This window comes from Lepidochelys olivacea (genome assembly GCF_965140295.1).
Source record: "Lepidochelys olivacea isolate rLepOli2 genome assembly, chromosome: 11".
In the NCBI taxonomy this organism is placed as follows: Eukaryota; Metazoa; Chordata; order Testudines; family Cheloniidae; genus Lepidochelys; species Lepidochelys olivacea.
In genome coordinates, this window is record NC_140421.1 from 18782740 (window position 1) to 18807477 (window position 24738).

Below are 24738 nucleotides of genomic sequence, written 5' to 3' on the forward strand. Positions count from 1 at the left end.
CCTTTACAGACAGGCCTGAATATCTATATCCTAACACTGATAAGAGCAGTGTATGATGATTGAACATATTCAATAGCAAGAAAAGATGAGAGAGTAACTTCTGAAGCATTCATATAAATAAATGTTTATTATCTGAAAATATAACTGAGTTCTGTTGGATATAAAACAAAGGTCATTTACAGGGAGAGAATTTTCAAAATTTTGGAACATTTCTCCAATTTCTCATTTGCTGAATAAGACCAAGGGAAAATTTAGAGGCCTTCTGATTCACTGAGCTTTGACAAATGAACAATGGAGAAACTCCATAATTGCTAGGGAAGGTATACGTGGGGATTACTGATACATAGATATAAAATTACATTATTTGGAACCATGAGGTTGTACTCTTTACTAGCCTATTAAGAGAGCAGTCTGACTATATTTACCCTCATCCTCCTTTCCCACCAAATGTTTTATTCTCGTTACATCTTATTTTAAGATAGGCTGAAAGCTTTCAAGACAGGAACCTTGTTTTACTACGTGTTTATTATAGCACCTAGCACCATAACATCTTGATCCCGACTGTGGCCTTTTGGTGCTACCTCAAGCACAAAAAAGAAAAATGCTTTGGCTAAAGCTCTCGTTGACATCTATGGTAAAATTTATAATATTTTCTTAAAGAAACACTCAACTTAAGATGTAGTTTTAAGAAATTAATTAAAAGTAGTTTCAAAGACCACTTTTTCTTTCTTACAAAATTGCATTTCTAATCCTGTTCTTCTCCTAGCCTGTATATTGATTTATTAGTAGTTTTATTGATTGTATAGACATTCTTTATAAGCATTTATTTAAAAAAATTATTATTCTTATTCCCAGACCTTTGACAATATTTCTGAATTAAGCAATTATGATGAAAAGCCCACATTCTGCAAATATGAGTTTATACTCATTTCACAGCACCCAAAATTGTGCCAAGCACTTCACAGATGAGAGACAATCTCTTTGCCCCTTAAAACTTATGTAAGACAATAACTTGGATAGCTACCTAGCATATCTACGCTTGTAATGTTTTTGCCCACTGGCAAAATTACTTTTTCCTAATTTTTTTCATTATTACTTTTTCCTTACTATAGGATGGAGTGCAGACACCACATTGGACTGGGATATAAGAAACCTGGGTTCTATGCTCAGCAATGCCAGTGTCCGGGTCAGCGACCTTAGACAAGTCACTTCACCACTCTGCTTCAGTTTCCCCATCAGTAAAACAGGGATACTTGACCTACCACGGGGAGGGGGGGACCTAGGCTTCAGTCCTGGGGTGGTTGGGCAGCAGGCTTGGGCGGTAGGACTCAGGGAGCCTGGCTGCATGGACCAGGCCTCCAACCATGGGGATTTGGCACCAACACTTGGCTCCAGCTGTGGTATTTCAGGCACTGACCCCCCAGCTCTGGCCACGTAGCGCTGGCCTTCGACCACACAGCTTCAGGCTCCAACCTCTGGTTGTATGCAGGTGGACTCCAATCCCTGGCTTTGTCTGCGTGGCACCAATCCTTGGTGGTAGCTGCTGACCCCCAGCCGCTCACTCCAACCCCTAACCCTGGCCACTGACCCCAGGCGCTAGCCCTGGACGCCAACCACCAGCCCCGGCCTGGGCTCTGGCAGGTGCTGGTCCTGGGCACCAATCTCTGACCATGGGGCAGCAGGCACCAGCCCGGGCGCCGATCCCTAGTCCCGGCAGAGTGGCAGCAGGCACAATCCCCAGCCACCGACCTCCAGCTCTGGCTGCCAGTAGCAGGCACTGATCTCCAGTCCTGGCCGCTGACCACGGCCACCAACCCCTGGTCCTGGCTGTTTGGCAGGCACCAGACCCAAGTGCAGATCCTCGATGCCGGCTGCGCGGCAGTGGGTGCAGATCCCTGGCGGCAGGTGCTGAACTCCAGCCGGGTGGCGGCCAGCTCCAATCCCCAGCTCTGGACACTGACCCCAGGCACTGGCCATATTGCAGCAGCTGCTAGCCCCAGGCATTGATTCCCAGCTGCCACAGCTGCCAACTCCCAGTTCCGGCTGTTCAGCAGCGGGTGCGGAACCTAGGCGACAGCAGGCGCCAGACCCAGGTGCAGATGCCTGGTCCCAACCACGTGGCAGCGGGTGCAGATCCCCGGTGGTGGGCTCCGAACCATGCCGCTGGATGCCGACAAGCTCCTTACCACGGCGCTGGACGCTTATCCTGGGCACTGGCCATGCAACAGTGGCCGCTGGGCCCAGGCACTGATCCCCAGCCCTGGCCACAGAGCAGCAGACTCCGACCCTGGGCTCTGGTGGGTGTTGGCCCCAAGCACCAATCCTGGCCCTGGCTGTGCAGAGACAGACGCTAGCCCTGGGCTCTAGCTGTGCTGCAGTGGGCTCTTACCCTGGGTGCCTCCCGCCAGCTCTAGTCGCACCCCATCACACCTAACCCCAGCTGCCTCCCCAAGCCTAGCATCCATCCCCTAGGGCCCTGCTGCCTCCCCTCCACTTCTCCCATCCAGGGCTTGTCCTGGGGCTTGCTGAGAAGCGATATTAAGAAACATGCATGTATCACTTTTCACAGCAGATTAACTGGCTACCTGGGAGGCTGTAAAATGTGATACTTGTATGTTTGTTAATATCACTTATCACAGGCTCCCAGGTAGCTATTAAGTGTCCTGTGAAAAGTGATATTAACAAACACACAAATATAACTTCTCCCAGCATTATTATTGAGTCTGTAAAAAAAATAAATGTACATAAATTACAATGATTTGGATGTGTATATGTGCATATTTATTTATTTTTCCTAAAGTTAATAAAGTATTTTAGGAAAAAGTGTCAGTGCGGTCATCAGCAAGAGTTGGTGTCCACATTTTCAGGCCACCAAAATATTTGTGGTGAGAACCCCCGTCCTAGACCATTCGACTGTTTCCTGCACAGCTGTGAAGTTTAACTTCTCTCTACATGTTGGAGGGTTTCTCATTTGAAGTAGGGTTCTACAGTCAGATGCTTGCCATCCCAAATCATTTTGGGGACGGAACTAACAAATACTGTGTGGATATTAATTACTTTGAGTTGCTAGATTCCTAGACTTCTAGGTTTCTGTTGACATGACACAGTTGCAATGTTTTCTAAAGGGTCACTGGCCACTGGGTGGTCACGGATCTACATCCCTCAGATGAATCCACAAGAGAAACAGAGGTCTCAGGCGTGGTTCTGAGATGAGGATCTTCCTCAAGACAAGAACAAGTCGATCTAGCCTCATGTCCCCCTACATAGATGAACTCCCACACAGCGCAATCACAGCCGCCACAGTTAAGCAAACCGCTCAATAAGGGTACAGCTTCCACCCTAGACACAACCTGGGGAGCCACGGCGAGCAGCATTATGGGGGGAAGAGAGCCAGACAGTGGTATGCGGCGTTAGACAGCCGCTGAAGCTCCACTGAACACGGCCTGCCACACACCGCAGCCCTGACCCTAGGGCGCGCTAGTCCACAGCCCGACCGGGGGCGGGGAGAAGGGAATAATCGCGGCTCCCCACCATGCAAGGCGCCGCCGGCCCCGCAATCCGTAGGGGGCCAGGAAGGAAAAAGCCGAGAGCAGCCTCGCCTCCACTGACTAACTCACACCTACCACTGCTGCCGCTGCAGCCGCCGCCACCAAACTTCCCCAGAACGACGCCGGTTTCACGCGGGCTCGCTCCCGCTCAGCCCCGGCGCCGGAAGTGACCTCTGGCGGGGGCGGGAGCGGGAACCGCCGTGGACCCAAACACCCCCCGCCACTGGGGGGGGGGGGACGGGGACCGCCAATAAGTGGCCGAGGGCGCACGAGCGGCGCTTCCGCGGGGATCCTATTGGGATCCAGGAAGTAGCTGAGACGCAGGAGGGTTGTTCTTACCCCGCGTCTCACCACGCGCTGGACCAACCGACTCACTCATCCCTTCCCGCTGGTTGGGGAGGGCGGGTTTGTGATCGCGAGTCCTGATCCGCCTCGCTCTCGTCTCCTCCCCTTTGTCCAGAGGGTGCGCGGGAATATGAGCGGGAGGGGCAGCGCCGCAACAGGGAGTTTGAGGGACGGGGTGCGGGGCGACCGCACGCATGGGGAGGCTGTGGGAGCTACACAGGGGTGCGCTACTCCGGGGGGGCGGGGTGAAGCTGTGGGAGGTACGCAGGGGTGCGCTACTCCGGGGGGGCGGGGTGAAGCTGTGGGAGGTACGCAGGGGTGCGCTACTCCGGGGGGGCGGGGTGAAGCTGTGGGAGGTACGCAGGGGTGCGCTACTCCGGGGGGGCGGGGTGAAGCTGGGGGAGCTACACAGGGGTGCGCTACTCCGGGGGGGGCGGGGTGAAGCTGTGGGAGGTACGCAGGGGTGCGCTACTCCGGGGGGGCGGGGTGAAGCTGTGGGAGGTACGCAGGGGTGCGCTACTCCGGGGGGGCGGGGTGAAGCTGTGGGAGGTACGCAGGGGTGCGCTACTCCGGGGGGGCGGGGTGAAGCTGTGGGAGGTACGCAGGGGTGCGCTACTCCGGGGGGGCGGGGTGAAGCTGGGGGAGCTACACAGGGGTGCGCTACTCCGGGGGGGGCGGGGTGAAGCTGTGGGAGGTACGCAGGGGTGCGCTACTCCGGGGGGGCGGGGTGAAGCTGTGGGAGGTACGCAGGGGTGCGCTACTCCGGGGGGGCGGGGTGAAGCTGGGGGAGCTACGCAGGGGTGCGCTACTCCGGGGGGGCGGGGTGAAGCTGGGGGAGGTACGCAGGGGTGCGCTACTCCGGGGGGGCGGGGTGAAGCTGGGGGAGCTACGCAGGGGTGCGCTACTCCGGGGGGGGCGGGGTGAAGCTGGGGGAGGTACGCAGGGGTGCGCTACTCCGGGGGGGCGGGGTGAAGCTGGGGGAGCTACACAGGGGTGCGCTACTCCGAGGGGGCGGGGTGAAGCTGGGGGAGCTACACAGGGGTGCGCTACTCCGGGGGGGCGGGGTGAAGCTGTGGGAGGTACGCAGGGGTGCGCTACTCCGGGGGCGCGGGGTGAAGCTGGGGGAGCTACACAGGGGTGCGCTACTCCGGGGGGGCGGGGTGAAGCTGTGGGAGGTACGCAGGGGTGCGCTACTCCGGGGGGGCGGGGTGAAACTGGGAGCTATGCAGGGGTGCGCTACTCGGGGGGGCGGGGTGAAACGGTGGGAGCTATGCAGGGGTGCGCTACTCGGGGGGCGAGGTGAAACTGTGGGAGGTACGCAGGGGTGCGCTACTCGGGGCGGCGGGGTGAAGCTGTGGAGCTACGCAGGGGTGCGCTACTCGGGGGGGCGGGGTGAAACTGGGAGCTATGCAGGGGTGCGCTACTCCGGGGGGGGGGCGAGGTGAAACTGTGGGAACTACGCAGGGGTGCGCTACTCCGGGGGGGCGGGGTGAAGCTGTGGGAGGTACGCAGGGGTGCGCTACTCGGGGCGGCGGGGTGAAGCTGTGGAGCTACGCAGGGGTGCGCTACTCGGGGGGGCGGGGTGAAGCTGTGGGAGGTACGCAGGGGTGCGCTACTCGGGGCGGCGGGGTGAAACTGTGGGAGCTACGCAGCGGGCGCCACACAGTGGGGTGGGAGTTATGTAGGGGTATGTGGGAGCTATGGGGGTGTGGGAGCTATGCGGGGGGGCGCTACATAGGGGGGTGGGGGAGCGACGCGGGATGGGAGCTATGGTGGGGCGTGGGGCTGTCTGAATGGGAAGGCTCTATGGGGGGAAGGGGTAGGACGAGCTGTGTGGGAAGGATTCCAGCGATTGTGGGGAGAGAGAGGCATTGCAGTTACTATAGGAGATGGGGGGAGCTGTGCTGAAGGGGTGTATGGTGCCGAGTGACGGTGCGACGAGCCCGGAGAGCAATGGGTGGGGCTGCAGAGTGCTGAGGACTGTACGGAAGGCGGCGGCGGCGGCAGAACTCCTTTCCCCCTGTAAATAAGTGAGGTGGAGGGTGAGGATAAGAAGCATTACTGAGTCCCGTGCTCTCCGACTGGCCAGTTGGTAAACAGGCTCCTGGGGGCAAGCAATGAGCATGATAATACAAGAGACTACAATTCCCAGGATGCCTGGCGCTGGCGAACACGGGCTGCGCTATACTTTAGGGACACGATCGCGAACTGTTGTCTGCGGAGGGTTAGGCGGATGGGGAGACGCTCGCTGCTGCTGATGATGATAAGGGAGGGAGTTCCCAGCGAGCTGGTCCTTCTAGTTGGGCGCAGTGCCAGAGCTCGCGGGGAAAGGGGTTATATTATCACTACGGGAACAAGTACCGACTTGATTGTCATTAGCGGTGAAAACCGTCTGTCAGCGCAACGCCGCGATTCCACTGGTTGTTGGTACCTACAGAGGTGGGGCTCTGTGTGCCTGTCCACCGGCTTCCTATTGGTAATTAGGGCCGTCATTCAGTCAAACCACCGGTTACGATTGGCCAGAGGCCCCTTAGTGGGCGAGTTTATGCGCAAGTGGTATGTGCACCACAGGGGCAGGTCTGGAGGCGGATGCTGGACTGTAAATGGCTACGGCTGACGTCGGTCAGCGGGATTGTGCGTTGCCGTTCGCAGGCACTGGCGGGGGGCGGGTCTCTGTCCCCGCCGCGGCAGAAGGAGGAACCGGAGCTGCTGTCGGGGGCTGGTGATGGGGTCAGTTCTCCCTCGTGTGTGAAACTCCGTCACCGAGCCGGCCCCGTCGCCGCCCTTATCCGCCCGGCTGTGTTAGCGCCATCGCGGTAAGGAGCGCGCCTCCCTTTATAACCTTCGCCCGCCGCCCTGCGAAGGGGAGGGGAGCTTGTTCCAGGGCTCCCGCGCCGCGTGAGGGGTCCGCGGCGGTGTTGCCCGGCCCCAAGGGCTGCTGGAGTACTGCACTCCTGTGGGGGAGTGGCTGGTCCCTGGGCGCAGCTGCACCCTGCAGGGGGGCCCGGCACTGGGGTGGGAGCAGCTGTACCCTGGAGGGGGCGGTCCCGGCACTGGGGTGGGGGGGAGCTCTATGGGGGGGTGTCCTTGCACTGCTGTGGGGGCACTGGGGGCAGCTGCGTCAGGGGGTCTGCACTGGCATGGCGGGCACGGGGGGGGGTTACTGCATTGGGGTGGGGCACTGGGCCCCCTGGGGTGAGCTGCACTGGCATGTGGGCCCTTGCACTGGGGTGGGGAGCCCTGGGGGAAGCTGAGCCCGGGGTGGTTGGGAGTGGTGGCTGCATCTGGGGGGAGGCCCCTGTGTTGGGGTGTGGGCGGTAGTACCCTGGGGATCGGGGGCAGTCCGCATGCTGAGATGCCCTTAGAAGCTGGCTGTACCTAAGGATTCTTAAGGGGCTTTCAGTGTAGCTGCACTCTGGGATCCTGCACTGGGCTTGTTGTACCCCAAATATCTTTTTTACGGGCTGCATCTGTGCAGGGTGGCTTTATAATTAGATTGAGGCAGAAGCATTTGCGGAGGTGGTATCAGAAGAGAGAGAACCAGTGGAGAAACTGGTGTGACTATAACATGTTGCCCCTGTAAAGAAGTAGTGAATCTTTCAAATTTCCCCAATTATAAAGGATGGGGTATGGAGCTGCTTACAAACTGTCTCCCTGATGCTAGATTAGCAAAACTGGAGTTGGCATTTAATGATGCTGGCAAGAGAAAGGAGTGTTTCCAAAGTTCTGAATGTATCTGCATATAGGTATAATAGGCTAATTCAATGTAAATGGGTCAGTGTTGGTACAAGGGGATGTGAAGCTTTTTGCTTGTTTTAAAATAAGGTAGTCCCATGTTTTATCCCATTAATCCTAACCTTAATTCCTCTGTGGTCTCATGTCTGAACCAATTCTGCATGGGTTCATGTCATATGTTTTTGCTACAAAAATAGGGTTGTGTTATGTGTTAGTGTAGCATTGGTATTTTAAAAAAAAAAGAAACTTTAAAGGGAGGTGAGTTGCTTGGGCAAATCATTTCTCTGCCTTTAAGTCAAGGAACTTAACTGTTGTGAGGCTTAATTAATTAAGGGCTCTTAAATTGCTTTGAAGCTCTTCAAATGAAAGGTGCTATAAAAGTGCAATGTACTGCTGGTGTAGACACAGTACTAAATATATATTTAAAAATCCTGCGAAGAAACTATACTGTGCAAATTTGCTGTATTGATTTGGGCTAACATGGGTTCCATTTTTTAAATCTTTCTTCACTCTGGATGGAGGAAATATTATAACTGTTGGCTCTGACACTGGAAGATGGTTGTACACAATGTATTCTGGACAATTGTCTTGAATGTAGTTGTATCTAGCACAGTGTAATCCAAAGTGTAGATAGAAAAGCTACATCACTTTTGTACTTTTGGTTACAAAAGAAAAACTAAAAAATGAATGGAATGTAATCATCTTAAGATACCTGTTATATTGAAGACTTGATTTTGTTGTTGTAAGCAGGCTTTATAAGCTGGATTTCCATGATAAACACATTCTGTGCAATTTCTTTACGTATAGTTCTAATTATGGATAGTGTGATTAGGCAGATTGCAGCTGTGTGTTTTCTACTTTGTATATTTTGTGATATATATAAAGTGGGTGGGGTGGAGGCAAAAGATCTGTTCCTAGAATCATAGAAATGTAGAATGGGAAGAGACCTCAATAGAGGACCTCATCTAGTCCAATGCCTTGCACGGAGGCAGGACTAAGCATTATCTAAACCATCCCAGAGAAGTGTTTGTCTAACCTCCTTAAAAATCGTCCAATGACGGAGATTTCACAACCACCTTAGGTAACTTGTTCCGCTTAACTACCCTGACAGTTAAGAAGTTTTTCTTAATATCTAACCTAAATCTAACTTTTAGTGCAGTTTAAGCCCACTACTACTTGTCCTGTCCTCCGTGGTTAAGGTAAACAATTTATTGCCCTTCATTTTACAACAATCTTCTATGTACTTGAAGACTGTTGTTCTGTCTCTTCCACGCCCCTCCTCCCTCAGTTGTTTAGTCTGGAAAAGAGACAAACTCAGTTTTTTCAATCTTTCCTCTTAGGTCATGTTTTCTAGACATTTAATCATTTTTGTTGCTCTCTTCTGGCCTTTCACTGATCTGTCCACATCTTTCCCAAAGTGTGGTGGCCAGAAGTGGACATAATACTCCAGCTGAGGCCTGATCAGTGCTGAGTAGAGTGGAAAAATTACGACTTGTGTTTAGCGTACAATGCGCCTGCTAATACATCCCAGAATGATGTTCACGCTTAGAAAGTGAATGTATTTAGAAAATAAAGTTTGCAAAAGCTTTATGCCTCTACATGGTAATAGATCATAATGGAACCTTGAACTTAGAAAGGATCTTGTATTTTAAATACACAAACACTTATTTTTAACCTGTTTCTTAACAAAAGTGTCCCAAACTAAGGCCTTAGCATCAGTTCACAATGAATAATCAATTTGTAATTCTTTTCATATAGAATAAAGTTTAAAGACAAAGTAGTTGAAAATAAAGTGCTTTTTCTCTTTAGGTCACAGGTAGCTGCAAGGTTCTTGATTGAATGCTAAAGCAAATACTGTGTGCCAGCACTTTTATAATCCAGTGTTGTTGTTAGATTGCAGAAATACGATTTTGCATTTTCTGTTTTAATGAAGGGGGCGGTGGGGGGGTTGGAAATACTTTTCCAAGGTCTTTATTTAAACATTCTGCCATTCTAGGAGATGAATAATTCTGGTGTAGGCATACTTCATATGACATAGTCCATCACTTTTGTCACATGGGACATTGTTTGGAAACACTGGCAATAAGAATTGAAAATAGGAATTTTCTGTTATGGTAGGTTCTGTAATTGTGACTGTATTAGGGAATGATGGTTATATAATTGCTATAAATTGCAATCATGTTAAAGTTTCTGTGCTAATCTGTCATTGTAGTAGGTCTTGGTTGGTGGACTCTTCTGCTGCTCAAGTAACTTCTAGCAGAATGTTCATACATTTTATTATTTAAATCACTTTCTGTTTTTCTGTAAAAACATAATAGCAAATTCCGGTCAAGTCTGACTCTAATGTTCTGTCCAGTTATGAGGAACGCTGGTGAATATACCCAAATACCAATTGTTAGTGAAAGGAGTGTGATGTATTAGAATGGGATTCCTTAGCAGTTTTCCAAAAATTTATTCATTAAGTTTTCACAACCCTCTAGAAAGCATAGACTACTTAATTCTGTTCAAACTCAGGCCTGTGTGTCCCTTTACCTCTTCCTCCCCTTCCCTTCGGCTCTTTCCTCCTTCCCTTTTTGCTGGCTCACAAGCTTGCTTCTCCGCTCATTCTGCTTATGGCTTTCCCCCCTCCACTGAATTTTTTATTGTCTAATTCTTTTACCCTTCTTCCCCATTATGACAAAAAGGATTTGTCTTTTGTGACCTGGAGTTTTCTCTACCTAAAGGCAGGGTAGTTAACCTCCTGCAGGGAAATTCACAAGCTCTTCACAGACCTGAAGAGGTGTGTGTGTGGTGTTTTTTTTTTTTTTTTTTTAAAGCTAAGAGCAACTAGAAGTTTTTTCTGTCTGTTGGCCTGGAGATGAAGGTATTGGTGGTTTGTTTGTTTTTTTTTAAAGGATTTTTCTGTAGGCTGACAATCACTATCAGACAACATAGGTATCCGGTTACAGCACAACCTATTTTTTTTGACAAGTCAAGTTTTTCTTCGTTTGTCTTTTATTTCTAACCCTGGGGTGTAAAGTTAGTTAAAAACAGAGAGGCAAACATGACAGCCCAAGGCAGAAAAAACCAAAGAGGCTTCCCACAGGAGAGCTATGGAGGCAAGGGAAAAAGAAATGGAGGAGAAGAAAAAAGAGAGGAAGCATACACTGGAGATGGAGAAGGCAAGGGCTGAGCGGAATCTACTGGATAACCCTAACCATCCTTCCCCAACAATCCACAAACGGGAGCGACTATGTCCACATTATGATGAATCCAGTGATACTGCTGAATATTTTCTCACCATTGAGAGACTGTGCACACTCCATAAAATTCCTGAAGCTCACAAGATGACCACATTGGTCGCAAAATTGACTGGAAGAGCTCAGGACATATTCAGTAAGATGCCTCTTGTTAAGGCTTCTGACTATAATAAGTTCAAGGATTTGGTTTTAAAGCAATTTCAAATTACATCTGAAACGTACAGAGTAAAATTTCGAACCCTTAAGAGAGGGCCGGGACTAAGTAATGTGGCGTATCTAAATCAGATGAAGGATCTGTTAGATAAATGGGTCCAAGGAAGGGGTGTCACCAGCTTTGAAGGAATGTGTGATTTGATAGCTCAGGAGCAATTCCTGAACTTGTCCAAGGAGGAAATAAAACAATGCTTATAGGATAAGGAAATGGACTCAGCAGAAAGTCTTGCTTCTTATGCTGATCGATATGAGCAGTCCCGGACTGCCAGAGAGGCGGGGCAAGCTGGAACAAAATGGGTGGAGGGAGGAGAGAGGAACAGCCCTGGTCGCAGATGGAGCAGATACCAGAAGGGACACCCTCAGACCACACCCTACTACTGGGGGCAGCCCAAGGCCCCAACTACACACCAGGGAATACTTATCAGACACCTTATCGTCCTGCCACACCGTTCTCCAGCAACCCAACTTGCCCCAGTGACCCGTCAGCTGGATGATGTTTTAAATGTAATGAGCCAGGGCATGTAAAGGCCAACTGCCTCAAGAACCCCAACAGATTACAGTTCATTGCACCAGAATCACACCAGAGGTCCTCGGGCCCAGATACCCTCGGAGCGGAGGGAACGTGTGAGTGTGGGCGGGAAGAAGGTCACCGCGTGGAGGGACACCAGAGTGCAGGTGTTGGCTATCCATGCTTCCTCAGTGGACCCCAATTTAATTGACCCAGAGATCCAAGTGACAATTCAACCCTTCAAGTCCAACTCTTTCAATTTGCCTACAGCCAAGTTGCCTGTCCAGTACAAGGGCTGGTCCGAAATGTGGACTTTTGCAGTCTATGATGATTATCCCATCCCCATGCTGTTGGGGGAAGAGGTGGCCAACCACGTGAAGTTAGCCAAGAGGGTGGGAATGGTCCCCCGCAGCCAGGCTAAGCAAGCCATCATGCCTAGCTCTGTTTCAGAAACTTCTACCAGGACCCGGTCAGAGGTGATGGAACCGGACCCCATGCCAACATCTGCAAGAACAGTAGTGGATCCAGTCCCAGAACCAGAACTGGCGGAACAACCAGCACCAGACCCATTGCCAGCACTGAATCCAGTACTTGCAACCCCAACACCAGAGGGCCCCACCAAACCTGAACCGGCAGCAGCCAATAACCCCACACCAGTGGCTCAGCCGGAGCCTGAACCCCACACCAGTGGCTCAGCCGGAGCCTGAACCCCACACCAGTGGCTCAGCCGGAGCCTGAACCCCAACATAGTGCACCACGGGAGAGCGGTTCACAGCCAACGGAAACAGCCCCATCCCCTACATCGCTTCCAGAGGGACCAAGCCTAGGTCCACAATCCAATGAGGAACTGATGTCTCCAGCATCAAGGGAACAGTTCCAGACTGAACAGGAAGCAGACGAAAGCCTCCAGAGATCTTGGACAGCGGCACAGAGCAACCCACCGCCTCTCAGCTCTTCTAATCGATCCAGGTTTGTTGTAGAAAGAGGACTTTTATACAAGGAAACTCTTTCTGGTGGACACCAGGAAGACTGGCATCCTCAGAGACAGTTGGTAGTTCCAAACTAAGTACCTGGTCAAGCTCTTGAGCTTAGCCCATGATCATCCTAGTGGCCATGCTGGGGTGAACAGGACCAAAGACTGTTTGGGGAGGTCATTCCACTGGGAGGGAATAGGCAAGGATGTTTCTACCTATGTCTGGTCTTGTGAGGTATGCCAAAGAGTAGGAAAACCCCAAGACCAGGTCAAAGCCCCTCTCCAGCCACTCCCCATCATTGAAGTTCCATTTCAGCGAGTAGCTGTGGATATTCTGGGTCCTTTTCAGAAAAAGACACCGAGAGGAAAGCAGCACATACTGACTTTCATGGATTTTGCCACCCTTTGGCCGGAAGCAGTAGCTCTAAGCAACACCAGGGCTAAAAGTGTGTGCCAGGCACTAGCAGACATTTTTGCCAGGGTAGGTTGGCCCTCCGACATCCTCACAGATGCAGGAATTAATTTCCTGGCAGGAACTATGAAGGTGTCTGCTACAAAGGGAAAAGTGCTGGTGGCGTGGAAGAGGTGAACCTCTCCATGACCCTTGGGCGTATGCAGCGACAGCAGATCCAGGAGCTGTGCACTAGCTACGCGCCGATGTTCTCAGCCACCCCAGGACTGACTGAATGGGCATACCACTCCATTGACACAGGTAATGCTAACCCAATTAAAGTACAACCTTTCCGGGTGTCTCCTCAAGCTAAAACTGCTATAGAATGGGAGATCCAGGATATGCTACAGAAGGGTGTTATCCGCCCCTCTGGCAGTGCATGGACATCTCCAGTGCTTCTAGTTCCCAAACCAGATGGGGAGATACGTTTTTGCGTGGACTGCCATAAGCTGAATGCTGTAACTCGCCCAGACAACTATCCAGTGCCACGCACAGATGAACTATTAGAGAAACTGGGACGGGCCAGTTCACTCTACTTTTGATTTAACCAAGGGGTACTGGCAGGTACCTCTAGATGAATCCACCAAAGAAAGGTCAGCCTTTACCACCCATGTCGGGCTGTATGAATTTAATGTACTCCCTTTCGGGCTGGGGAATGCACCCACCACCTTCCAAAGACTTGTAGTTGGTCTCCTAGTGGGATTAGGAGAATATGCAGTCGCCTACCTTGACGATGTGGCCATATTTTTGGATTCCTGGGCAGAACACCTGGAACATCTACAAAAACCCTTTGAGTGCATAAGGGAGGTAGGACAAACTGTGAAGGCTAAGAAGTGTCAAATAGGCCTAAACAGAGTAAGGAACTATCAACCCTCTACAGGCCAAAGTGGATGCTATCCAAAAGTGGCCTGTCCCAAAGTCAAAGAAACAGGTCCAATCCTTCTTAGGCTTGGCCGGATATTACAGGCGATTTGTACCACAATACAGCCAAATCGCCGCCCCACTGACAGACCTAATCAAAAAGAAACAGCCAGATGCCGTTCAGTGGACCGAAGAGTGTCAGAAGGCCTTTAACCAGCTTAAAGCGACACTCATGTCTGACCCTGTACTAAGGGCCCCAGACTTTGAAAAACCGTTCCTAGTAACCACAGATGCATCCGAGTGTGGTGTGGGAGCAGTTTTAATGAAGGAAGGACCGGATCAAGAATTCCATCCTGTAGTGTTTCTTAGCAAGAAGTTGTCTGAGAGGGAAAGCAACTGGTCAGTCAGTGAAAAAGAATGTTACACCATTGTCTACGCTCTGGAAAAACTATGCCCATATGTTTGGGGACGGCATTTCCACCTGCAAACCGACCATGTTGCGCTACAGTGGCTTCATGCCGCCACAGGAAATAACAAAAAACTTCTTCGGTGGAGTTTAGCTCTCCAAGATTTTGATTTTGACATTCAACACATCTCAGGAGCGTCTAACAAAGTGGCTGATGCACTCTCCCATGAAAGTTTCCTAGAATCAACTGGTTAAAATCGTCCTTGAGATGTGGAAAATATTGTTAGTCTTTGTATACTTGGTAGTATATTTAGAGGTGCATGTGTCTTATTAACTTTGTTTTCTCCTAGAGCTCCAGGATGAAATCCCAGCCAGCGTTTCACCTATCTGTGATTTGGGGGGTGTGTCATAAATATAAAGGGAAGAGTAAACACCTTTAAATCCCTCCTGGCCAGAGGATAAACCCTTTCACCTGTAAAGGGTTAAGAAGCTAAGAGAACCTCGCTGGCACCTGACCAAAATGACCAATGAGGAGACAAGATACTTTCAAAGCGGGGGGGGGACAAAGGCTCTGTCTGTGTGATGCTTTTGCCAGGTCCAGAGCAGGAATGCACGTCAGAACTCCTGTAAAGAGTTAGTAAGCAATCTAGTTAGATACGTGTTAGATTCTGTTTTGTTTAAATGGCTGATTAAATAAGTTGTGCTGAATGGAATGTATATTCCTCGTTTTGTGTCTTTTTGTAACTTAAGGTTTTGCCTAGAGGGATTCTCTGTTTTGAATATGATTACCCTATAAGGTATTTACCATCCTCATTTTACAGAGGTGATTCTTTTACTTTTTCTTTAATTAAAATTCTTCTTTTAAGAACCTGATTGCTTTTTTCATTGCTCTTAAGATCCAAGGGTTTGGGTCTGTGTTCACCTCTGCAAATTGGTGAGGATTTTTATCAAGCCTTTTCCAGGAAAGGGGTGTAGTGCTTGGGGGGATATTTTTTTTGGGGGGGAGGGGGAGACATTTCCAAGTGGGCACTTCCCCTGTTGTTTTTGTTAGATACTTTGGTGGTGGAAGCATAAGGTCCAGGGACAAAAGTAAAACAGTTTGTACCTAGGGGAAGCTTTAACCTAAGCTGGTAAAAATAAGCTTAGGAGGTTTTCATGCAGGTACCACATCTGTACCCTAGAGTTCAGAGTGGGGAAGGAACCTTGACACTGCTCTACTGAATTTTTTATTGTCTAATTCTTTTACCCTTCTTCCCCATTATTTTCTTATCTTTGGCCTTGTTTTCCACTCCCACTCACCCTTCAGTCTTATTGCTGCTGGCTTTCCCAGCCTCATTCATCTTAAACACTGATTGCTTTTAAGCTTCTCTTCTCTGTATGTTTCAGATCCACTTGGGCATTTTAGGATTTAAAAAAAAAAAAAAACTGCTTAATTGTACCACAAGCAGCTTTGTAAAGCAAGTCTTTTTCTTGTATTTAACTTTGCTCTGTATTAAGGTAAAAGGTGGCAGTGCTCCAGTGATCTTATAAGCAGGAGAATGGGGCAAATTTCCATATTTTTTTTTCCTTTCATCTCTTTGACCTAATTTACTCCCCCTCTCCTCTACCCTCCCATTCAAATGCTCACACAGTTATCGCTGTCAAACAACTTGTGATGCAACATGCTTTAAATAATATGAGATTTCAGTTTTTAATGTAGTTTATGACACAGCATCTGTTGGCTCCAGAGTAGTTTGTACAATTACATTTATTGATCTTTTTACTTGGGATTGTATGTGGATAGTATATAAATAAGTTTTTTGATACCTTAGAGTACTGTTCTAGAATGGTATGCGAAATAACTTTTTGATGGAGAAATAAGACTTAGGTCGGTTTGCAGTATGGCATAGATTTAATTCTTTTAAAAGTAGTAAAGTATATTGAAAATGTTCCTTAAAACTGAGAGAACTAGATTGTGCTCTGTGCAATTACACTATCACTCCTAGAAATGAGGATTATTTATGGTATCTAAGATTTGATGTAAGTACTTTATTGGCTAATAAGTCTGGAGGCTTCTGATAAGATTTATTAAATCCTGACTTCCCCAATGTATTTTAAAGCTGATGTATTTATGTAATTCATGGATTTCCAATATAATTAACTGATGGGGAGTACAAACAAACTTGTAATTTGTGGGTATGACTTCTTGGAAGCTTTTATAAGGGCTGTCTTATCAAATTACCTTCCCTGTAGGAAACTTGGTTTCATGTCCTAGTCTTGTAATCCTGATACCATTGGGACTGGGAGTATTGCTGAAGTATGTAGCTTATATTGGGTCACTCAAACAAGGTTTGTATTGGTATTTTCTCAGTTATACCCTGGGGGTGGGTGGGGAGGACACTTAATGTAATTTAGCAAAAGTGCTTGGGTGCACTAAATATTTCCAGAATCAAGCCTTTTAATTAAAATGGAAAGTTGAATGGTTCAGCCATGTGAGAGGTAAAATACATGGCCATACCCACAAGTCACTGTTTCTTTTTTTTTTTTGGTGGGGAAATAAGTTGTTTGAAGGAAGAAGCAGGACAATAAAGGACAAAGGAGAAGAAGTAATCTTATTGAAAATGATTTTGAAACTAAGTTCAAAGGAATGAAGGAGAGAAATGGAGGAAGAAACTTTTATTTTTCTACCCAATTATATAGAAAGAATCTATAAACGAACTATAAAGGAAAAACTGACAACTGAAAGGCTATAAATACATTAAGATGAGATAATAAAACTGCTAATACTATCTTGATTTTTATATTCACTCTATAATTCATGTACCTACCACACTGACAATGCAGATATATTCTATGTACCGGGTCACAGTACATACCATCATGTCCTCAACCTTCTTAGAAAAGTAAAATATTCATGTTTCTTTAGGTGTGTGACACTTTAAAAATCTGAGCTCCTCAGTGGAGTCTTCCACTAATAGTGCATCCAGCATGTTGTATGTCTGTTTTTTCTTGGCAGCTACCTTAATGATCATTGGCAACATATTTTCAACCCTATGTCCTCATACTCCTTCCTCTCCTCCTTATCCTGCCATTTTCCCTGCATCAGAAACCAGATGGTTTGGTTGGGGGAAACTTTTAAATGAGAGATACCTGTCTTGGAGTGCTGCAGACTCACTACAACTTCTTGTGGTTTAGGTCGTTGAATACCCCATTAGATAATTGAAATTCTTGTCCTTGCCTCTACCACACAGTTCGTGTGATTCTGGCCATGTCACTTAAACAAAAATTTCTCAAAGGTGGCCATTAATTCTGTGTTTTTCATTTTTTGGGTGTATGAGACACCGGGGGTCATATTTGCTGAAGTACTGAGCACTTGCCACTGAAGTCAGTGGGAGTACTGAATATAAATAGCTATAAAATGCTAAGTACACTGAAAAGTCAGGCACTAGGCACCCAAAATTAGTGGACACCTAACAATTTAGGCTTCAATTTCTCTACCTTAATTGTTCATCTGTATGTCACAGGGGTGTTGTGAAGACAAGTTAATGTTTGCAAAACACTTGTATTATGATGAGCATGGTAGAAAAGCCCATGAGGAAATTAATAATTCCATATTTAGTGCTCGGTTTGGATAGTGTGTAGTAAGTAATGCATGAGGTCAGACATAGAGTATAAAAAGAAACCCATTGAGGGAGCACCATCCATCCTGTGCACTGAGTGAGGCAGAGTCCCTGTGGCACAAATAATATCTGATCTTTTAGTTAACTTCTATGTATCATAATGCATATACACAAGGGGGAGAATTAAAGTTGCATGGGCAACCTGGGTTCTTGCATTTTCTAACTTTTGAGTGCTTGACATTGCAAGCTTAAATATTCTTTTTAATATAGCTTTTTGTGTATGTAATTAAAGTTAAGTGTGTGGTATTAATATCAGTCAATAGAAGAATGAGTCTAGAACTGTTCTCCTGGTTCCTATTTATTTGTATTATAGTATTGCTTTCAGGGGCCTACAGTCCTTGCCCTGGGAAATGGCGAAGCTTCTGCCCTATTGTATGCCCTCAGAGAGGAGGCTGGTCTGCTGGGTCTAGGAGGTGGGAGGACAGGAGCTCCAGCTGAGTGCTTTCTCTCACCCTGTAAACTCAGCTACTGCAGGTGGGCTGAGTCTTGTCCAGGGCTTCTTATCACACCCTCTGGAGGAGGAGGAACAACTGACTTTAGGGGTACTCTCAAAGAAGGGGATGGCCCAGGAGAGGGGTAGCAGTGGAAGACTGCCCTTGCACTCTCCCTTCCCTTGAAAAGTTTGCAAGAGTCTTTTATAGTGGATGGTGCTTAAGCAATCTAAATTTGGGGGATGCTGCCAGCGTTCCCTGTAATGGGCCTCAGTGCTGCAGAATAAGTGCTTCTGATTCACCAAGGAACTTAGCAAGGCTTAAGTTGCTCTGGGGATGTTGCAGAGGCTTTGTAAAGGAGTTAATATTGTGACACTCAAGTTGTTTGCAAGGCTTTGAGCTTGCATATATAATATAGCCCCTTGACTACTTGCAGTATTTAATTGCACATATAGTGTCTGCTAGTAAGTGCATATTCTGATGATATGGGGATAGAGTTCACCTATGCTGCTGATTCTTGATGGTTACTAAATTAAAATTCTAATTATTGAAATCAGACTTTAATCTGCTAAATTTTCCCGACTGGCATTTACAGATTAAGGGAACCTGGGGCCCAAGGCACACCCCAACCTGTGCCCTGTGACTTCAGCCCTCATGCCCAGCTCCTTCTCTGGGGTTCCATCACCTTCCCCACCTGGAGTGGTAGTCAAAGGTGGGGGCCTCCTTTCCCTTTCAGAGAGGCAGGTTCCACAAAAAAGTTGGCAGCATGGGTTCCCAAAACCCTGGAAGAGGCAGGTGTGGCAGCAGTGGGCACCGCAATACTTTCTTCAGATACCAGATGCTCCTAGTTTTATTCCCTCTTACCGCTTAAGTGTGTTGGATTGATCTGCTCCTCTTCTTTCCTGCTATACACACAATCCTCTGCTGAGATGGTCGGGTGGAGTCTCTCAGTGATGTGACTCTTTAACACCCCATTGAAATGCATGGGTCAGTTCATAGCCTGAAAAAATAGTTCAGAAGTATCTGCAGACTTAGGACCTGTCTAAGCATGAAATGCTACAGCACCACAGGTGCAGATGTGCCGCTGTAGTACTCAGTGTAGACACTGCCTACACTGTTGGAAGGGGTTCTTCTGTCAGTGTAAGTAATTCACCTCCCCCAGAGGCAGTAGGTAGGTTGATGGAAGAATTCCACTGACCTAGTGCTGTCTATGCCAGGGCTTAATTTTCACACTCAGGATGTGGATTTTTCACACCTCTGAGTGATGTAGCTGGATCAGTCTAACTTTTTAGCATAGACCAGGCTTCAGGCAGATGTCCTTGCATTGGTTACATTCAGGTCACATTTTCAAGCTTTTCTTCACAACTATGTGGGCTAGAAATGTTAATGAAAAGTGAGATCATGCACTCAAGTGACTTGAGGGCCTTGGCATTGGCCTATAGTACCTATGCCTTAAGTCCCCAGTTTTGGACACTCATTTCGGGGAGTCCAATAAAGTAGGCTTTATCTCTTTTTCGGGGTTTTATTATGCGAAGTGGTCATAGAAATTGCAGCATTGTTGAACACTTCTATTAAAGGATCACAAATCAGTAACAGATTCTGGTTCACTTAAAATATTGCAGAGAAAATTTTACCTCCTTAGGCTCAGATATAATCTAATTTTGAGACTGGTTTTTTGGAGGGTGCAGTACAAAATTGGGCTTACAATGGAAACTCAGAGGCACTTTTAATTATGGAACAGCTACCATTGATTCTCTCTGCATGCAGTTTAGACTCACATAATGCTGCATGCATTCACAAAGGAGAGATTATACAGTTAACTGTTCATTTGTGACCCTTCCTTGACAGGGTAACTAGTGAATTGGCGGAGGGAAGCAATAGACATGATTATATCTTGATTTTTAGTAAAGCTTTTGACACAATACCACATGACAGTCTCATAAGCAAACAGGAAATGTGGTGTAGATGAAATTACTGTAAGGTGGGTGTACAAATAGTTGAAAGACTATTCAGAGTAGTTGTCAATGGCTTGCTGTCAAACTAAGAGGGTGTGTCTGGTGGAGTCCTGCAGGGGTCAGCTCTCGATTCGGTACTATTCAATAATGGAGTAGAGAGTGTGCTTATAAAATTTGCGGATGATGCCAAGCTGGGAGGGGTTGCAAGTACCTTTAGAGGGTAGGATTAGAATTCAAAAGGATTTTAACCAATTGGAGAGTTGGCCTGAAATCAACAAGATGAAATTCAGTAAAGTGCAAAGTACTTCACTTAGGAAGGAAAAATCAAATTTTTGCAGGGTCATGAAAATGGCACTGTATTCGTTTCCATTTGAAGGTTACCTTTGCAAATCAAAGTGGTAGAAATGCAATTCCTTTTTCAAATGTATGCTTAATTTCGGCAAAAACTGATGGGTTAGCCCTCTTTCTGTTTCTTTCTTTCAGATTCTTACCCCAAACCTCATTGTGATAGAATTAAGAGGCACGGCTATCTTCTACCAGGGACGAGAGAGTGGATTTTATTTTCCCCAAAACTCTTCTGCAAACTTCTGTTAGTGGAGTCCATTTTGTTTCACAGATCAACTTTGCAATATGCCAAGGTTCAGAAGGGCAGTGCATTGAAGCAATTTTTGCTTTTAACTCTACTTCATAATAGTCTTATTTTAGAGTTCACAATAAACAGGATTGTTGGTCTCTGTCTGTGAAATGTGAAACGGACGAGGTCAAATGAGGTTCCACTATAATATATTCTATTATATAATATATATATTATAACTGAGGGTTGTAAGCTTTTTCAGGACAAACATCTTAAGCACCTTCAAAGCTCTGGGTGGTAGGTAGCATAGTGGGAGTGCAGTATTTCCTTATTTTGAAAATATGGATTGAGATCACTTGGATCACAAGAAAAAATAAGTTTGTTGTGGGCATAAGTGTGGTAAGGAAAACCATTGTCAAATCTGGCATAATTGGCACTTCTTGAACAGTAAAGGCCCAAGGTTAGAAAAGTGAATTGTTGCAGATGAAACTTAGGGTATGTTTTCACTGCAGTGTTAACTTCAGTGAACAACCACACTGCAAAATCATACTTGTGTGCATCTATTCCACTGCATCTACATTGGTGATGGACTCGGTCCTTTGAGGCATTAAGACTTCTAGGGTTCCTGTGGGGTGTAATGCTAAACTGCTCTGATCCCACCCCCACCCCCCCATGGAAGAACTTGTCTGTCCTTCTGGACACATCGGGTATTGTAGTAAGGTGTTGGAGGACAATCAATACTTGAATGGTTTAGCCAGCATTCACACTGCAAAGTGGGTAGAGTGTCAGGTGGGGATTAAGCAAAACTTGAGGTTTATATCCAAGAATGGGCCACTTAACTTGGGTGTAAAGCATCGGGTGAGAGGTTTTTGTGTGTGGATGGGAGCCAGGTTAGGGGCAAGTAAGAGCCTGAGTTAACTGTGCAGTGAAGACAAGCCCTTAGGATAAAATAATAGCTGTAGCCACAAGAGAGAATTTGCTTTATGCCTATCTCTAGTCAATATGGTTGGATCTCTACTTTCCTAAGTACCATTTTTGCCAAAAGGATTTAAACTAAAAACCTTCAAGAATGAGCAAATTAAGAACTCCTGGAAAATATACTCACACAAATATGAAAGGCCTAATATAAAACTAAATAAGTTTGCTGTTAATTTTAAAACTATAAACATAGTGGTGCTTCTTGGGCCCTCCCGAATATATTGTAGTAGTTTTATATAGTGCTCCAAAAGATTTAATTCTCACAACATCCCTCTGAGGTAGGTATTTATAACTATATAATTCACTTTTTTTTAACTCTTATTATTATTTATCATATAGGGTAGGCTAAATACTATAACAAAGACCCAAAACAATTCTAACCGTTCTGATAAGATGTATAATTTAAAGTAGTGACATCCCAACCAATAAGCTGTCTGTATAATCAATCTGTTCAGAACAACACTCCCCTCTGCTGCATAAACTTTCAATCTGTAATTGAAAAAGCACGCTTGAAAGTTCAAGTACTATCAACTATATGTGGTTGTGTGATTTCAATGCAAGGAGAGCTTCAGGTTAATCATTATAAAAGGTCTGAGCACATAGGCCCTAATAGCCAGGGCTCAACAAGTTAACTTAACTCACATCCAACCTGTGCAAATACTGCAACATTAAGGAATAAAATAGCAATGTATTTTGGATGATATTTAATTTCAACACATTGACAATCAGCATTCATATGTAATACATTTTGCAAATGTAACTTACATCTTTTTTTCTTCCTGGTTTCACCCCACTCTTTTTCACCAGTATACATCAGAGTGTATTTTTTCCTGAGTTCTCAATGTCAGTTTCTTCTTCCCTCCCTTACTCTACCCAATTATCTTTCCCCTTTTCTATTTTAATTCTTTTATTTTCTTTATCTCCTTGCTTCTCTCCCCCAGATCCTTTTCCTGTAATTTTCTTCTATTTTCTAATTTCTACCATCATTCTCTCCTGTCCACCCCCTTACACCAGTCGGTGCACATATGTCTTGGAAATTTTACTAGCCACCTAATAACCAGAAAATGAAACTTCCTAACCAAAGGCTGACAGGATAGGGTCCTCCATTCTCTGGGGCCGTGTGCAGGTGAGAAGTTAACCTCCAAGATGCTGGCAAAGGGGAAGGTTGTGGGATTTCAAACAGGTATTGTCCCTCAACTTTGCTCAAAGGTTTGATGTTTCAGATCAGCTTCTGCCTAATAGATGTCAGATGAATTTGAAGTCACCCCAAATTCCCTTCTGGATGCTGGCTGCACTTTTTTCCCTGTTTTACCATTATTTTGCCTAGACAGAGCAGTCTGGTTACCTTGATGATGCTGTGGCCTCTTTGCTGCTCTATTCCTGCCTCAGCTTTCTTGCTGATGCAAGAATATGAGCCCTCTGCTTCTGTACTTCCTCCCAGCCTTCCTTTTGAGTGTTCATCCTCAGTGACTAGGATCTGTTCCTGACTCTACTGTAGCTCAGCTTTCCCAACCAGCAGCAGCAGAGTGAAACTGACCTGATTCTATTCAGTTTCACTGCTGTGGCAGGGTTCACAATAGCAGCCCTGAAAACTGATAGCTTTCCAAAACTGAGGAGACTATTAAGAGGAACAGCACAGCCACTGGAGCTTTGACTCAGAAAGATGATGCTGCATAGGAAACAATTCTGCTCACCTAGGTTAGTGGATTTAAAACAACCAGCCACCCTATGACAGTGTTGAAAGTGCCACTGGCAAATAGAGGAAATAGAATCGTAAGTATAGATCAAGAAAATGGAGGTTGGGAGGTGACAACAGCGGACCAGAGAGAAGAGGGAAACAAAAGGAATATTAACTTTGGCACTTAATATAATATTACATTTAAAAAATCTGTTAAAAGAACACTAGGGTTGTGAAGAAGTCAAGCACTCAAAAGCTAGAAAATGCTAACTTGTCCTAAACCCCACTTTGTGTATGCATTATAATAAGTCTTTAATTTGATGATCACATATCACTTTTCCATTTGACCTCTGCCTTGTTTAGTGAATGGCTAGCTTTTCAGTATTTATTTTATCTTTATTCAGTATGAGGCCTAATGCCTTACTTAATACAAACCATGCAAAACCTGCACTAGACACAAAATTATCAACTTCTATGTGAGTGTTTGTATGGTGCTCACCGTAATATGAGTATTATAAACTTTAATTAATATTCACAACTCCCCTGTGAGTAGGGGGTGGCATTATTCCCATTGTATAGTTGTGGAACTGAGACACAGAAAGTAAGTACAAAAATGTCCACTGATTTTTGGATGCCCAACGTAAGGCACCTAAAGCCTGTTCTATTTTTTTTCCAGAGTACTTAGCATTTTCATAGCACTTCATATGTTCAAAACACAGTTCCCGTTGACTTCAGTTGCAGTTGTGAATGCTTAGCACTTCTATATAACTGTCCCTGAGTGCCTTATGTTAGTCCAGGGCTGTACTGGACTTGCTGCTCTTCTTTCTAGCTATATCAGAATGATGATAGGGAGGAAGGGGACAACTCCAAAGCCTGTGTGTGCTTTTTGGTGGGGCAACTGGAGGGGGTCTGAACATCAGTGAGACCTCTCTTATGCCTCACTTGATCCTTATGCTTCTCAGAGAGAGAGAGACATTTCATACAGTCTCTTGGAAAGGGGCAGACCTTGTGGTTAGTCTTTTGAGCATCTTTCTTGCCATGAGAAAGAGGGAGCACCACTGATTGACAGGTCTGATCAGCCACCAAAGCCATATCTAACAGAGACCCAATGTCATGGGTCTATGGACCTCATTATGAATAAGAATGAACTACATTAAGTGAACTTTAAGATTGCAAAATCAAGC

General features: G+C 46.5%; 2 protein-coding genes across 3 annotated transcripts in view; one reads left to right on the plus strand and one right to left on the minus strand.

Annotated features, from left to right (window-relative positions):
- The window catches only part of ZRANB3 (zinc finger RANBP2-type containing 3), a 128095-nt gene extending 124059 nt beyond the window's left edge, over window positions 1–4036 (minus strand). Inside the window, exon 1 of one of the 2 annotated variants that reach the window (XM_084642980.1) lies at window positions 3888–4036. The gene's annotated coding sequence lies outside the window, so the exon portion shown is untranslated. Of the gene's footprint in view, window positions 1–3623; window positions 3796–3887 lie in introns of those variants that run through there. The other variant, XM_084642979.1, reaches the window with a different exon arrangement.
- Window positions 4037–6219: 2183 nt separating this feature from the next.
- Window positions 6220–24738, plus strand: part of R3HDM1 (R3H domain containing 1) — a 163914-nt gene continuing 145395 nt past the window's right edge. The window contains exon 1 of the mRNA XM_084643971.1: window positions 6220–6709. The gene's annotated coding sequence lies outside the window, so the exon portion shown is untranslated. The remainder of the gene's footprint in view (window positions 6710–24738) is intronic.